The sequence below is a fragment of the Oreochromis niloticus genome, unplaced genomic scaffold, assembly GCF_001858045.2.
Source record: "Oreochromis niloticus isolate F11D_XX unplaced genomic scaffold, O_niloticus_UMD_NMBU tig00001134_pilon, whole genome shotgun sequence".
NCBI lineage: Eukaryota > Metazoa > Chordata > Actinopteri > Cichliformes > Cichlidae > Oreochromis > Oreochromis niloticus.
In genome coordinates, this window is record NW_020327321.1 from 1 (window position 1) to 17150 (window position 17150).

The 17150-nt window shown below is 40.3% G+C and overlaps 1 long non-coding RNA gene across 1 annotated transcript; it reads left to right on the forward strand.

The window, feature by feature from the left end:
- The first annotated feature begins 5730 nt into the window (after positions 1 to 5730).
- Positions 5731 to 16608, forward strand: LOC112844744 (uncharacterized). Its single transcript, XR_003217489.1, has 3 exons — positions 5731 to 5912; positions 16057 to 16323; positions 16423 to 16608. It is a non-coding gene; the product is annotated as an uncharacterized LOC112844744 (long non-coding RNA).
- Positions 16609 to 17150: the final 542 nt, after the last annotated feature.

Sequence of the window (17150 nt, forward strand, 5' to 3'; positions counted from 1 at the left end):
CAGTATTTTCACGGACCGCCTTTAAGGTGTCACGGATAAATACATCAAATTAAAATGATACGACCAAGACAAAAACTGTGGTATTTTGTAAATTTAATAATAAACATGAATTCACTGTGTACTTGTGTAACTTTATTAGCAGCGTCCTCCTGAAATGCGCCAACAACATTGAGAGTAAGATCCTCTCTCTCCTTGATGCTCTCTGATCACTATGGTAACACGTAAATATTTCTTTCAAAATAAGACAAAACTACCAAAAAACAAAGTACATGAAAATATATAATTCACCATGACGCTAAATCAGTGAGAGCCCTGTGCTTGTTTCTCTGCAACGAGCCGGTCCCACCTGGACATAATGGGGGACAGTGACACCTGAAGTGTGTTGCTTTTGCTCAGTCTGCGCCGCAATTTTGTTTTGGAAGCTGTAACTGCAGAAAACTCCGCTTCACACAGTTATGTCAGAAATGGCAACAGGGTTTTTAGTGCTGTTGTGGCAATCTCGGGTATTCTCGGGCTACACCGGCAAAGCTCATAATTTACTCATAACAACCAGGAAAAGATCCAGGGAAACCGAGTTAACAATAAAAACTCTGAAAACGATAAATTTCACACTCCAGCCTCAGCTCTCGCTGCCCGGTACCAAATGACTCACGGTCCCGGTGAGGGCGCTAAGTGAACCGTGTTATAGCGAGGGACCACTGTAATACAAAATCAAAACACTGGTTCACAGACCCCGGACTGTGACAGAAGCATGTGGAGTTGAAAAACATATCAGTAAATTTCATAAAAAATGAAACAAAATGTAATGATCCCAGTTTATTCAGCTCAGTTGTTGCACATGTGGAGTTTTCATCAGTTTTCAGCAGAGTGGAAGCAGACAGTGGTTCTCTGCCACTTTTTTGACCCAGTTTTCTCCTGTTTTGTGGACAGCCAGGAAGGTCAGGCATTGCATCTTCCTTTTCTTGATCAGGGAGTTTTACCCTGTGTTTTGTTTCTAGGAAGGGGGAGAGTTTTTTGTTATTTGGCCTCGGAGACCCTGATGCTTTTAGCTTCCTGGCTCAGCTGTGTTTATTGTGAGGCTTTTCCTTTTTTTTCAGCTTTGTAAAAATAAACCCTCGATTCAGCAGCAGCTGTGTGGTTTTTGCGTGCGTTACACACTTTTCCCATGTTGCTTTGCGTTTCTGTTTTGAGGGGCGTAACAGTCCTTAAATTCTGTCCACATGGTGTTCCTAATGTGAGTGAATAATCCAGCTGTTAGCACAGCGAGTTTACAACATAGGACACATATTAAACAGGTCAATACTGATAGATACTTTATTGATCCACAAAGCAAATTGTTGTGTTAGAGCAGCATGATAAAAAGTGAAAATAGGGCCTTACACTATGAGACAGCGCAGGAATTTTTATATTTACAACAGTGAAAAAGAAAAGTAAAAATTTAATTTGTTAAAAACAGTTAAAGTAAAACTGATATTGTGTATAATATGTTAGGGTTTTTATACCTGACAGGAAACTAAGATCTCAGGTTATTCAGAAGGATCACAGCCCACTGACAACTCTGGATTATATGTTCATAAATGTATAAATATGCAAATGTAAAGATGTAGAAATAAGTAAATAGTGGGATGTTTGAGTATAAAACTTTTTTACAATGTAAAATCTGAGAGACTGAAGTTGTTTACATGATATTGTGTTGATGTTCAGTCTCAGTTTAGATTTGTGCACACCTGGTTGTTTTCAGTCACTCTGCTGGTAGATTCTAAATATCAGTAAATTACCAGGTTTAATCTGATATTTTATTGTTGATTTTCAGTCAAATTGTCACTGGGATAAAAAAAAAAAAAAAAGATGTGATTACCACTAACAAGAGCAATAAAACAAGGAAAGCTTTAATGATCATTTTCTATTTCTAGAAGTCTGATGATGTGATTTTCTATTTGAACAGCTCCTCCTAAGCCCACTGTGACCCTGCAGCCATCCAGGACTCAGATAAACATCGGTGAGACAGTCACTGTCAGATGTGTGATTCAAGGAGGTGAAAGAGCTCCGTGGACGTATGAATGGAGACGAGGCCAGAAAACATACATGAAACATCCAGTGAATACAGAATCAGCAGACTTACTGAGTCTCATGGTGGAGGATACAGCTGTCGGGCCACAAGAAGTTCTTCCTGGACAGAGTGGAGTGACATCACCACATTGAGAGTAACAGGTGAGTTGGACATATTTCACATATTTTAATTTGTACTGAACAATGTTTCATCAATGAAACAAAACATTTTCTTTCAACAGCACTGTAGGTTTATTTTGTGTTTAGGATCAAAAGTAGTTTAAAATATCTTTTAGTCTCATTATAAAGATATTTAATAATCACTCAATGAAACATCTGGAAAATATTTTGTTAGTTTGATAGAAGAATTCAGTCCAAATGTAATAATCCCAGTCTGTCCCATCTTGACCTCATGGCTGCACATGTGGAGTTTATCACTGCAGATCAGTTACTTCCTTTGTTTTTAGCATTTTTACACTAATTCCTCGACGTTTCAGGTTTGACTACAATATAACCTCATTTTATTAGAGACTGTTCTGCTACATTACAGGTTCCACTTAGATTCTTTCCTGTAATTGTTGTTAATGGCATTTATTTATTTTAATTAATGAAAAGTAAAGGTGTTCATGGGTGTCATAATATGTTTAATGATACTACAGCTAGAAGAACCTCCAGTGTAGAACAGATCCATTAGTGCACAGGTGTCGAACTCCAGGCCTCGAGGGCCGGTGTCCTGCAGGTTTTAGATGTGTCCTTGATCAAACACAGCTGATTTAAATGGCTAAATTACCTCAACATGGCTTGACGTTCTCCAGAGGCCTGGTATTAAACTAATCATTTGATTCAGGTGTGTTGACCCAGGGTGAGATCTAAAACCTGCAGGACACCGGCCCTCGAGGCCTGGAGTTCGACACCCCTGCATTAGTGGATCAGTGGTTTAAGGTTCAGTTCATGGAAAATCATTGAGAGCCACAAGAACCTGTTTGTTATACAATAACTACAAGTGTGACAAACTCCAATGTCCCAAATCAGCAACTGTACCAGTTTCACATGATGACATCATCAGAACTTTTAGAAAGCATTTCTGTTACGTTCCCCTGAGGGGTCTAGGCGGTGAGGCGAAGTAACAAAGTGTCCGGGTCAGAAAAAGGAGTCAAGGAGGCAAAAGGGTTAAATTAAAGAGTTTTATTAAAGTAGCTCAACTAAAGAGACGGACAAGCCGCTATCACCATTTAAGGAAACAAACAAAACTCAAGCGTTGGTCAATAAAGTAACGCAAGTCAAAGAGAGCAGCTCACTAGCTGCAACCACCCAGCTCACTAGCTGCAACACCAGCTCACTAGCTGCAACCATTCACATGGCACTCTGGCCCAGAGCTCACCTTTCCCTGGGCTTAAATCCCTTTAATTACTGACCAGAGTCAGCTGCACAAAAGAATAAAGGTGGCAGCTAAGGCAGGAGAGATGGTCGGACACGCCCACACAGACAACTTCAGGAGGCGTCCCTGCTAGGGCCGTAACACCCCCTCCCATAAATACAAACCCGTGGTTTGTCAGCTGATTACGATAACCAAAACAATTAAGTCCATAACCGTTCATCACCAATTGCAGGCTTTCCACCTACCAAACCCCCATAGCAACGGTTAGGCATCGCCTGTGAAGCTGCCAACCCATCTCAATGGGTTCAAAATACTGACTGAGGGTGGCCCCAGACCTTCAAAACATGTCCCATGGATAGCCAGGCTTTTTGAGGCATCACATGTGGAGAACCCAGCAGACAGCTAGTGGCCCTACTGAAACACTTTGCAGGCGATTCTTCAAGTCACCGGTACAGGCATGTTTGTTAGCCAGGGTTGCAGGTCTAGTGGTGGTTTGCACAGTCTGTCCCCCTGCAGGTCATTTGAGGACAGAGAAATGGTCAACCAGCGGCAGCTCAGGTTAGTTGACCTCTGACCATGACCACAGGCACTACTGAGCAATTGTGCTCCAAATTTAGCCTTTACTAGCCTGCAACCTTGTCGTTTGAGAACCACAACTAACTGTTCTTAAGGCAGGCTCTTTTGCTTTAGTGAGTTTTCTGTTTAGTTCAGACATTGGCAACAAGATGGCCAGTTGTGGCAAAAGAAACACAGCTTTGGTTTGCATCTTGAAACCACAGCTTCTTCAGCCTTTCTAGCTGCTCACTTCTAACTTTCCAAGACGTACTATGGCGCACAAGGATATCATGTCTACAGCATTGTTTCATAGTAGCTTAAACTCATCTGCCAGTATGGCAGCCTGCTGTAAAGTGAAACCCTCTGTCACTTAAATAACAAGCAACACACTCAGGCACTGCGTTCTTAAAGTCCTCTACCAGCACAAGCTCACGTAACGACCCCAGTCGTAACCTGGCTTGCAGAGCACCACCTATCCTATCAAAAAGCTTCGCCTTGTTCCTAGCGAAGTCAAGATAGGACTGACCTGCCAACTCCAAACCTCGAAAATGCTGCCTATAGGCTTCAGTACAAGTTCGTAGCTTGGAGGACGGCACTTTTAATCTTTTCATAAACTAGGCCGTCCTGCCTACAGACCAGAACAAGCTTCCTGAGCCTTACCTGTGAATTTACACAGCAACATCACCCCCCACACGTCTTGAGGCCACTATAATGCAGCTGCTATGCTTTCAAACACACTGAAGAAGCTCTCAACACTGGATTCACAGAAAACTGGAACCAGGTGAATGTTATTGCTTACAAACGAGCTTCTAGACACCTGTACTGATAGCTGTATCATCCATTTTGGGCCGGAGAAGGGTTAGAAAACACACCCTAATTAAGACACAACCACACCCCTCTGCCAACTCACTCAGAGACTACCCAATAATTAACCCATTAATGGTGAACTACACAACTTACTTTAACTGACCAACTCACCTCTGCTGCATACACATTAACAAATACAACTACCCAGTTCCTAAGCACACCAAACTCTACCTACCTATCTTCTGGAGCGTGCTGGGCTCGAGGCGACTTGAAAGGCAAAGCTTCAGCGACCGGAGCCCTGAATTGCCTACCCCAACAGGGAACTTATCCCCGCCAGGATTACTCCAAAGATAAGAAAGGCAAAATAATAAAAGAGTGGCCGAAGGAAGAACTTAAAGTGAAGCTCAGCTGGACACTCACCTAACTTAACTGGGAAGTTGTGGTTCTCAAAAAGGTGACAAAGCAAGATAATCAAATCCAACTTGAAGCTCCCTTTTCAAATATCCCGGACGAGCTAAGGCAGGAGAGATGGTCGGACACGCCCACACAGACAACCTCAGGAGGCGTCCCTGCTAGTGCCGTAACAATTCTCACATGATAATTTCTTCCAGTCTTCTTAATCTGCTGTCAACTCATGAAAAATAATCTGTAATTTTTTGGAATCTAAAACAAAAAATGTGCAAAGTAAAGACTTTACCTTTACATTTTACTGAAAATATTGTGTTACAGTTGAAATTTTTATGTTGTGACTTTCTAAATGTTTAACTTGTTCTCTGTGAATCAGCTGTTTGCAATGACTCCACTCTTATGTTATAAAGAGCAGAGTTTTTATGTTTCTCTCCTAACTGGATCATTCTTATGTGAACAGTTCCCGTTAAGCCCACTGTGACCCTGCAGCCACCTGGCCTCAGATATACAGCGGTGAGACAGTCACTGTCAGATGTGAGATTCAGGAGGTGAAGGAGCTCAGTGGACGTATGAATGGAGACCAGCCAAGTTAAACACACCTCCAACATCCAGTGAATACAGAATCACAGTTACTGAGTCTGACAGTGGAGATACAGCTGCCGGGGTAAAAGAAGCTTTTACTGGACGAAGTGGAGTGACGCATTAACTGTAGTATGTAAGTTGGACACATTCACTCATTTTAATTTATACTGCACAATGTTTCATCCAAAAACACAACAAAATACTTTGTATTTCAACAACACTACAGGTTTGTTTTAATCTTGTATCCAAAGTACATAAACAGCGTTTAATAATTATAACAACATACAGTAATCATACAGTAAAGTTAAACACACCTCCAACATCCAGTGAATACAGAATCATCACAGTTACTGAATCTGACAGTGGAGGATACAGCTGCCGGGCAGAAGGGACTATTTTTAACATATTGGAGTAAAATTAATGGACTGACTGTATCATGTAAGTTGGAGATGTTCTGTACAGATAATTCGTTTGTTAAAATAAGTGAAAACTCTCACTTTCTTGCAGATTTGTAGCTGATTCTTTTGTGCTGCTCACTAAAATATTTTGGTTTCAGTTTGACACCAAAAAAAAACGTGAAAAACAACTTTTCACTCACAGTGAAGATAAAAAACATATCAGAGTAACTTCTCTGCTGTGCAGCTCTACAGAACAGGAAAACAGTCTGTGTTTGTCCCAGTTCGGTGATTTTTGTGTCACAGGTTTACGTGCTTACACAGGGACCTCCAGAGCCTTTTCAACAGTGCTGCGGACCTCGGGGGGAAAGCAGTGCTGTCTTACTAGTGGGAGAGTTACAAAGCTTTCTTCGTTATGAATTAGTGATACATGTTTTATTAAACAATTAAAGATAAAACACCACAAACTCTAGTAGAGGACATAAAGTCAGAGATAGAAACTACAAGGAGCATTTAGTACAGGTAGAGCTCAGTGGCAGCACAACAAATTCTGGATCCTTTGCTTTTAGTTAGCATTTAGCATTAGTAGCGCATGCGGCGTCTGCTGTGAAAAGTCCTGTATGCTGCGCACTGTGACTCACAGCAATGTTTCTAACCTTAACACAAAGTCAGCACTGACTTTGTGTTAAACTAATCCTAAAATAATAATGGTATTTCTAACCACTGACATACCACAACTTATCATTTCAACAGCTATCGAAAGTTAATGGACCTAGCTTGAATGGGATATTTATAGAGAGATCCTCCAGCTTTAAACTTTATTAGTGGTGTGTGGATCGATATTGAAATATCATTTCTTCTGATACCTGTAATTTATGTTCTAAAATCGATTCTCATATTAAAATATTTTAGTACTTCGGAGTAAATTTGTAGTTTATCATTAACAGGAACACAGTGGAAACAAACTATATCATTCGGATTGTCTAAATTGGGAGGAACTACTTCCTCTTGTGCCTTTCATAGTCATATGCAAAATACGGCTGTATAAATGCGTTGCAGCCTCTGGCGTGTGCACTCACAACAATGGCTGTTCATAAACAAAGTGATGTGTGGACGTATTTTACCTCCACAAAAAGCCAAGATGCAGTATTTGATACATGTGGCAAGACAGTGAGGTTTTGTGGTAACACCACTAACCTCGTCAAACACATCAGAGTAAATCATATCACAGAATATTAAGAGCGTATGTTGAGGCAAACTGAAGAGGAGGAGAGGGACAGGTGCTGCTAGGGCGAGACAGACGTCTCTCGCGGAGTCCTTTAGTGCTTCAGGCAGCAACATGCTCAAATAGCACAACTTCAAGTTTTTTTTATTTCTATGTGATTATTCTGCAATATTAAGCAATAAGTACAAGTAGTCTGACGTCCTGTAATCATTATGAAGGTATATGATTTCAATTACATAATACAATTAAATATTGTATTATGAAATACAATGAAACATTAAGTTTTTGTACAAACTATCAGTATCGGATCAGTATCGTCGATACCACCCTGAATTTTACTTGGTATCAGATCGGAAAGGAAATCAGTGGTATCGCACATCACTAAACTGTATTAGCCTTCCAGGACCTGAAGCTCAGTAAAGCACCCCAAGCAGCCAAACCCATCTGTTTTCTGATTGGATCGTTACATTTGTGATTGATATGACATTAACCAATCAGCTGAAAGGAAGAAAAATCAGGTCAAAATTACTGTGTGTAGTATAAAATCACAAATAGTTTTTGCTTTGTATCAGGAAGCAGACCTAAACAAAAAATTGTAACTCGTGTAAATATTTTTATACAAACACAAATCTTTTTCACACACACACACACACACACACACACACACACACACACACATTCTCATCTGTAGATGCACAAACATACAATTTTCACATATTTTGATTTACAAGGTTACAAAACCAAACTCAGTTCACAAATACGGATTTGATTTACAAGTACAAAATACTTATGACCACAATTTGAGCCGTACATGTTGTCCATTATTGAAATGAATCTTAGAGGTTTCAGGTTTGAGTTAAAGAGTCTGGTCTCATGAACAACACACACTGCATGTTTTTCACTTAATGAACTATGAACTGCAGACGACAATATGGACTCATTTTATTGGACGCGGTGTTCTGGGAATCCATCCTACCTGACAAACCATCCTACCATCCTTGTTTCTGCGCATGCGCACAACACGAAATTAAGTGGTGAACCATCCTGCCTTTGTGAATATTAGCCAGAAAAATACTCTGACGGGTAAAATGAAGTGCCAAACCGTCCTAGCTTTATAATTATGAGCTACAAGCATACTCTGATGGGCAAAGTTAAGTGGCAAACCGTCATACCAACTTAAATTGTGCTGGAATTACTCTGTGACAGCAGAAATGTGCATAAACTACTTACGGTAGGACGGTTTGTCAAAGTAGGATGGTTTGTCAGAACACGCTGGTCTGTTAATTCAGGTTAGGACTGGGCGATATGGCCAAAAATCCATATCATGGTATAATTTGAAGCATGTGCGGTAACGTTAAATATATCGCGATATATTATTTTCTTCTGTATACTGTATTTTACACACTATTAAAATCCTTTAATTTTCTCAGAAATCAACAGTGCGCCTTATATATGAATTCTGGCTGTGCTTACTGACCTCGAACCGATTTTATGTGGTCCACAGCGCTCAAAAATCTATCAAAAAATGGTAAGCTACGAAGCCGCATTGCTTGGTGGATTGTCGGAGCATTACTGCCGTAGTCAGGAGCCTCGCAGAATAATCTGGTTCCAAACCTCCGTCCACTTCAGGTCCCAAAGTCAAACGAACCCTGCAGCATCACTGAGAGTTAAAACTGTCTAAATTGTATCATCTTTAATAAAATGATCAGTGTTACTGCTTTACCAGGTGTAACAGTTACGTTTAACATCCAGCCATTGATGAAAACAAAATGTATTAAATTTAACAAAGTTAGAAGTTAGCAGGAAGTTAGCTCGCTATTTTCGAGTTCTCTCTGACTGTCTCCTTGGTGCTTCCTTGTCCTCGTCGTCTGTTAGCTTCGTCTCCATTTTCATCATAATAATTTTACCATCTCTGTGCAAGTCTGCAAATTTCTAACCTTAATTACTGGGAGAATAATGAATGATGCTTACAGTGAGTAAAAAGAAAACTGACTGCATGTTTTGGACAGAGATTCACTTTTAATGTTTATGTTTAATGTAATACAGACACATAAAAATACACTCCAAAAACAGAAGAGTCCTTGAAATGTACAAAATGTTGATTAAAAAAAATTATAAAAATTGGGGCAACTTTGCCTGTGGTACAATGTATACAATGTATGAAAGAAATCTTTACTGCAGATATTAATTTGACTAATTTACTAATACTAATATTGTGTTGTAAGATTTATGAGTTTCATGCTTTCATAGTGATACTTGGGAGAGCTTGACATTTTTCTCAGGTGGTACACACTGTAAAAAGTTTAAGAAACACTGATAAGTGTATGTGTGCTTGTGGAAAACATTTAAAGCTGCTGTACAGAATCTTTGAAACAAGCTTAAAACATCTTTAGAATATAAACAGAGCATCTGCTTCTCTTTACAGCTCCTCACTCCACCAGGGCTCCGTTTGGCACTTTCTGATAGTGCACAAATTTGATGTACGTACTGCGGCAGTCACTCAGACAACTGGATGGTCCAAAAGTTGGCCCAATCTATTATTACCTGAGGTTTTAGTAGAGTTGTGGCTGAACCACATAAAAATATATCATTAATTTTAATCTCCCCAATCAATGATAATGTTATGTTCAAAAAATGTTTCAACACAGTTTGTTTTGCAGATTCTGTATAACAGCTTTAATATCAGGAGAACACAACTTCCAGATTGTGTGAGTAAAATCAGGTTTTTTCTCTTCATCAGTTTAACAGTTTCTGTTTTGCTGTCACTGTTCCCTGTCTGTTTTCTTACCTGGTTCTTCCTGACCTTGTACTTTCTCCTCACGTTCTCCTCTTTCCTCTCTCCCTCTTTGGACTGACAATCATACACAAATAGATTCAATTAGATTAAAAAATTACATTAATATGAAAAAAATACTATTAAGATCCTTAACAAGAAGTCCTCTCTCAGTGTACTTTCAACCAAAAGGCAAATAACCAAACCACATGAACATCTAATAAAAGATATAAATATTGAAACACTGATCCAACATTATCCTTTATTGATGGATCATTTGATTTTACACTTGTACCTGAATGTGGCTCCTTTTTTTGTTGAAAACGTCCTAATATCCATTATGAACCTGGCTGTCTCTCTGTACACACACACACACACACACACACACACACACATACACATTCTTACTTACATACAGAAGTTCACACATATACATACAATGCCTATGTCTTAGAACCAATTGGGCGTTACTTTGCTATGACGTGTTTTGTGTGAACTGTCTCGCAATAAAAAGGCAGCAGGAGGAGGTCAGAGTCGGGGTCATTTTCGTGTTAGACACAGATGATACCTCCCTTGCAAGTGAAAACGATCGATCGCTGTTGCCTTGTTTTTCTTTCACGGGAATAAGTCCTGGAGTCAGCGGGGTCTGACTTTAGACCCAACATTTATTTGGTCCTCCGAGCCGGAGCCTAAAACATCACATCCACCGCGAGGAGAGGGAGAGGACGCCACCGCAACGTGATTGACGGAAAGCCCTGGTGCTACTTTGTCACCAGGCCGGGAAGTTTGCGTCTGGGCTCCCCTCGGGATGGATGGCGATTGACGGGATACCGAGACTCTTCCCGTGAACGAAAACAACACGAACAGTGAGTACAGAAGGCCTTAGAGAGCGGCTACGTGACCCTGCGTTGAGCGCAGGTACGGGAGCGCTGGTCACGAGAGCGCACGTGGACCCAAAACAATAGAGAGCCCGATATCATAAGAGAGCCTATGAACCTGGCTGTCTCTCTGTACACACACACACACACACACACACACACACACACACACCAGGAGTTATAAGGTTAATGGGCACCCAGTCAGTTAGCTAGTTAGTATCCATTTCAAACAGGACAGTGGTAACAACAGTAGGATACAGACAATTTTTAGATTTTAAATAGGCTGTACACATTTCAATGGGAGCAGCAGGACGGTCAAATGTCGCTGATTTTACTACAGAGCAGGACGGATTGTAGGGTAGCAAACATCGTCGGGAAACACGTTTTCAACACTGCAGGTTACCTGGTGTAAGGTTTTTCAGCTAAAAAGAAACATGGTCTGACTCCTACCAACTATATAAAGAGTAACTGATGGTTAAATGCAGCTAATATGTCCTGTTTTAAGCCAGACACTCACACCTCCGCTCCGCTGCGTCTCAGCCACCATCGGTTTGGCAGAAAGGGCGCTAGAGTCAGAGTAGGGGAGAGGCGAGCTGGAACAAACCATTTTGGGAGAGGGGGGGTATCTATACTTTTGTTGTTAAAATATTACGTTTCAACCAAGTACTGTATGGTTTTTATATTTTTAGTAGTGTGTCACACAAACAGCAAATATTGTAAAAAAACAACAAAAAAAGGAAAAGGAAATTTTGCTTCAGCACCCCCAGAAATTGGCTAAAAAAGGCCTTGCTACCGACTAATTTTCCCTGTATCTCATTTGTATGAATTAAAAAAAGAGTAAAATCAAATTCCTCTAAGTGTTATATTTTTTCTTTAGATATCATCTATACAGTTCTTACTGGCCAATAGGGATGGGTATCATTTAGGTTTTATCCGGTGCCAAACCTTTACTTTTGAAACCTGCCGGTGCTTAAACGTAAATATTTTAATTTTTTTGTCAGAACCCATATCAGTACCCATCCCTACTGGCCAATACCAATATACCAACGACAAAAATACATTTCAGTGCAAATCGAATAAACCATAAAAAGTGTTTCAAATGGTGAGTTAGTTAAAACCTCACATGTAAGCTATGCCGTTATTTTTGTGCCACTATTTTAAGCGCACGTATAAAAGATTTTTGCAAGTGTTGCATTTGGAAGAGAAATTTATTTTGAGCCAAGATAAGCTAAATTTGAATGAACAAAGATTTATTGCTGCTTCATTTCAGTGTTTGCAATTATCCATATCCATAATTTTGCAATTGTCCATATACACACACAACAGCAGCCCTTCTCGCTCAGTTTTTGCATTTGCTCTTGCTTGGATCGCGGACCTGCTTGCAATGTGTTGCTTGCGCTCTCAACATTTCTACCCCTGCTTTTATATTTGTGCCACAAAACCAACCAATCACAGACTTGGATGCAAAAAATTCTGATTGGCTGTTTTGGTCTCCAATCAGCTCACTAGCTGCTGTAGCTAAACCCAGGCAAATATCCCAGAATGCATTTCATCCAAACTCAAACGAGGCAGTGGCGGAAGAACGCAGAGTGGCGGAGTTTAAAATATTGACTGGGAATGAGCTACAAAAAACGATGTGCCGGGAGCCTTGACCAGCCGGTCAGCTGGTGGGTAACAGGCATCTCTGAAAACGTTAGAGCACTGTTGCAAATATGTGACGTCTTAATAAATCGAGCAGATGTTTGAAGTTTACACAGCAACATTCTCGCCTGAAAATATCTCAAAAGTTTGTTTTGTGATCCAGAAAGAGTAATATTTCACTGCCTCGTTTGAGTTTTGGACGAAATGCATTCTGGGATATTGCATTTCGTTATTTCGAGCTGATTGAAGAACAAAACAGCCAATCAGAATATTTGCATCCAAGTCTGTGATTGGCTGGTTTTGTGGCACAAATATATCGGAGTACAGAAAGAGTTGAACGCACAGGGGCAGAAATGTTGAGAAGCGTAAGCAACACATTGCGAGCAAACGCAAATGCAAAAACAGAGCAAAAGGGGGCTGCTATTGTGTGTGTGTGTGTGTGTGTGTGTATAATTGCAAACACTGAAATACATTTTTGCACGCAGCAATTAATTTTGTTCACTCAAATTTACCTTTTCTTTCCTCAAAATCAAATTCTCCTCAAAATGCAACACTTGTGCCTGCAAAGGTAGCACATGTGGGTACACTAGCATACTTTTCACAGGGCTAACACATCTAAGACATCGTTAACAGCTTCTACAATCACATAGAAGCTGTTTTATAAAGTTAGAAACGGGACTGTGAATTTGATGTGAAAAAAAATGCACAGAAATCAATTATTTTTCAAGAATAATTAAATAGATTCAACATCTTTCTTCAACAGAATTGCAGACTGCACAGATGGTATCTTCCCAAAGGAAAAAGTACTATAGCTTACTAGGGTATATTAGACTTAACAGTTACTATATACAGTAATGGACTTCTATACATTTTACATCAGATTAAAACTTTGGGTGTAAGATTCGGATAATTATTTATTAAAAGCTAGACATTTTAAATGAGAATAAGAAAGAAAAGTATGTCTTTGTGCCCCCTTTTCCCTGTTGATGCCCTATCGGCCCCGTGGCTAAACTTTGCTAGACCCGCCCCTGCACAGTTACCAGCCGTCAGCTACGTAGAAAAGGATCCTGGTGTAGAAAGTAATATTAAATAAATTCTAACAACAGCTTATCAAGCTTAAACGTGCTGCTGTTGTTCAGCCGCTGGTTTCCTCTTTCTGGTGCAAAGTGAGCAATAAACAAACAAGAGAGACGGACTCGCGACAGAAAAGCCGATCAGCTGATCATTAATCAGTTTCATGATTGAAGTAGCAGCACGAAGGGAGGGGAGAGAGAGGCAGTCACTCCATATATCGGTTGTTAAGCTTAACGTGGGAATGCTTTACAAACATTCAGAGATGAACTTACACACTTGCTTTACTTCTCTCTGGGATAACTTCCTCGGAGATGAAATGCTGGTTTGGTAGCGAGGCTACAAATACACACAGCCGCTCTATCACATGAGCACACTGCTCCGACGTGCTACGGTTATGAGGCGAGTTACGCCATGTCGCAAGTTTTGTGAGGTGCTTTTTTGATATTTAATGGATCGGATTACATTTTTTATTTCTCTCCGATATCCGATCCAGTAATTTACATCAGTATGGGACCGATACCAATACGTAATATCGGATCGGTCCATCTCTACTATGAATCACAATTTAATTTGCACAATTCGAGACTCACCAGAGTTCATGTATTTCTCACACAATACATTAACTCTGTAGCTCAACACGTTACAGGATTGCAAGTTCCACATGGTGAATGGACTGGTTCTTTCTACTCTCCTGGAGTTCTCAAAGTGCTCTATACAACACACCCATTCACACAAGCACTACTATCTATACGTTAAGTGCTTTCTAACTATCAATCATACGCATTCATACGCCATAAGTATCTTGCCCAAGGATATTTGGCATGCAAACTAGGGGAGCCAGGGATCGAACCACCAACCTCCGATCAGCAGCTGACCCGCTCTAACTCCTGAGCTACAGCCACCCCACCACAGCAGTTTCGTACATCTGCAAAACAAAATCAGTGCTCAAAACTACGTTCATGGAGTTCTTTTACCCTTTTAACACAGTGCAATATACAGAGAAAGTCACCTTGCTGCGTGCAGACAGCTGCAGTGAAAGAAAGTTAACATGAGCAGTGCAGCGGTGCATTCACGGTACATGGGAAAACTCAATACTTCACTAAAGATAAAACAAAATAAAATAAAAATAAAATACCAACCAATAACCAATAATACATACCAGGACCAGGGTGAACTTTGAACTTGTAGGTGGGAAACAGAAGACACAGAAATATACAACCAGTTTCCAGTTTACATTAATTTATGCATCCGAAAACCAGAATAAAATATTTAAATAAAATTAAACAACAATATGTAAAAATATCTCTCTCTGTCTAGTTCAGGTTAGTTTGAACTCTTATCTGTGTTAACTACAAGTTAACCTGTGTTAGCTCCTACAGGGTTAACTAGCTTTCTTTCAGCTGCTCTTCAAACTCTGATCAATTTAAGTCGACTCAGTTCACTCACTAGACCTGCAGAGTGGCTGGTTAGTTATAATCAGTAACACAGTGAGTTACCAGTACAACACCAACACAATGAATGGAATTACAACACTGAAAGCACAAAATCAGCTGTCCACAGATTTACAGAGAAAACCTTTCACAGTCACAGTCTGGTGTGGAATCAGTTCTTGGATTAAGTCCTCTGTGTGTCGCAGTAACAGAGATTATGGTGGAGTCCTACCACAGTTCAGCAGTGTGAGTCAGTTTCCTGATCTCTGGAATATGAGTTGATCCAGCAGGAACAGAAGATTTCAGTGGAAGTTCAGATCTCCTAGGCTTGGATCACCATCAAGGTTCAACAGTCTCAGATTTCACTGCCAAGATCTGCACTCGGCTAATAAACCTGGCCTGTTGTGCAACACAAACACTGAAGTCTTATTCCAGCATTCCTAACAGCTCAGCTGGAAATCACATCCAAACTGCTCCCTGTAATGGCAGTGGTGACGTTCACCGTGCTTATTATTGTGGCCTAAAGACATCTGTGCGACAGGAAATGTCAGCTTCCACAGCAAAAGAATATAAAACACACTTACTAGGTCTCATCTTAGCTATCAGAGGCTTCAACATCAGATTGAGTAAAGAAAACAAGGACATAACATGTAATTAACTGTAAATACACACAAGTACATATTTTAAAAAGTCACTGTTCTCATCAAAACAAAAATGCAGAATAGAATCATGTGTGACACAGTTTGTTATATCTTCAGCATTGACGTTTCATGATATTTGATCATTTACATTTTTCCATCTTTAAATTGTTCTGATTCTGTCATTTTTACTTTTATGTTCTTGTTCTAAACTGAACTGCAGCGAAACCAAAGGCAGAACTGAGAGCTGATAGGACAGCTGTTCCAGTAGGGGGCAGTGTGACCCTGACCTGCTCTGTGAGCCCATCATCATCATCATCATCATCATCTGGATGGAAATACTACTGGTACAGAGATGGGAAATCTTATGAAGCTTTGACAAATGGACTAATCAGTGTCTCAGAGGGAGGACTCTACAGCTGCAGAGGAGGAAGAGGAGAACCAGTTTACTACACAGAGGACAGTGAGTCAGTCAGGATTGTCACAACTGGTGAGTTTAAATGTAACTTTCGACAAATCACTACATCTGATGGTAACTGAAGCTTTTGTCATTCATGTGTTTTTATTGTACTTTCTTGAACATTAACAGTGTCAAACAGGCCTGTTGTGACTCTGTATCCAAACTGGTCTGAGATATACAGAGGAGAGACGATCACTGTCAGATGTGAGATCCATGGAGGAGACACTGAGTGGGATTATGAGTGGGAAACAAACAGCACCATAAAACCTCCAAATCAAAATGAATACAGGATTAGATCTGCTTCATCATCCAACAGTGGAAACTACCGCTGTAAGGGCAGAATGAAAAGTTCACAGCATAACACAACAGAGTGGAGTGATTCAGTCACACTGACAGTTTCTGACAGTAAGTCATATTTGCTTTAAGCTGTTTGAACACTTTGTAAAATGTGTTTCTGTTCATATAGACTGAGATTATTATTCTTTGTATAAACTGAGCTCACTGTTCAGAGACTGTACTACATGTTCACTGAGAGAAAATCTTTCTTGAACAGATAAACCCCGTCCTGTCCTCACTGTGTCTCCATCATGGCTGAGTCCTGGAGCCTCAGTAACTCTGAACTGTGAGGTTGAACATCCGTCTGCAGGATGGAGCTTCTACTGGTATAAAGCTGTTCCTGATCTATCAGAGAAATCCTCCAGTTATGAGCTGCTACCTGATGGCAGTGGGACTGCACAGGACTCCTACATCATTCATGGACAGACACACACAGCAGGATATGTGTGCAGAGCTGGAAGAGGAGACCCAGAGTATCACACTGATCACACTCAACCAAAGTTTGTCTGGTCTGCAGGTCA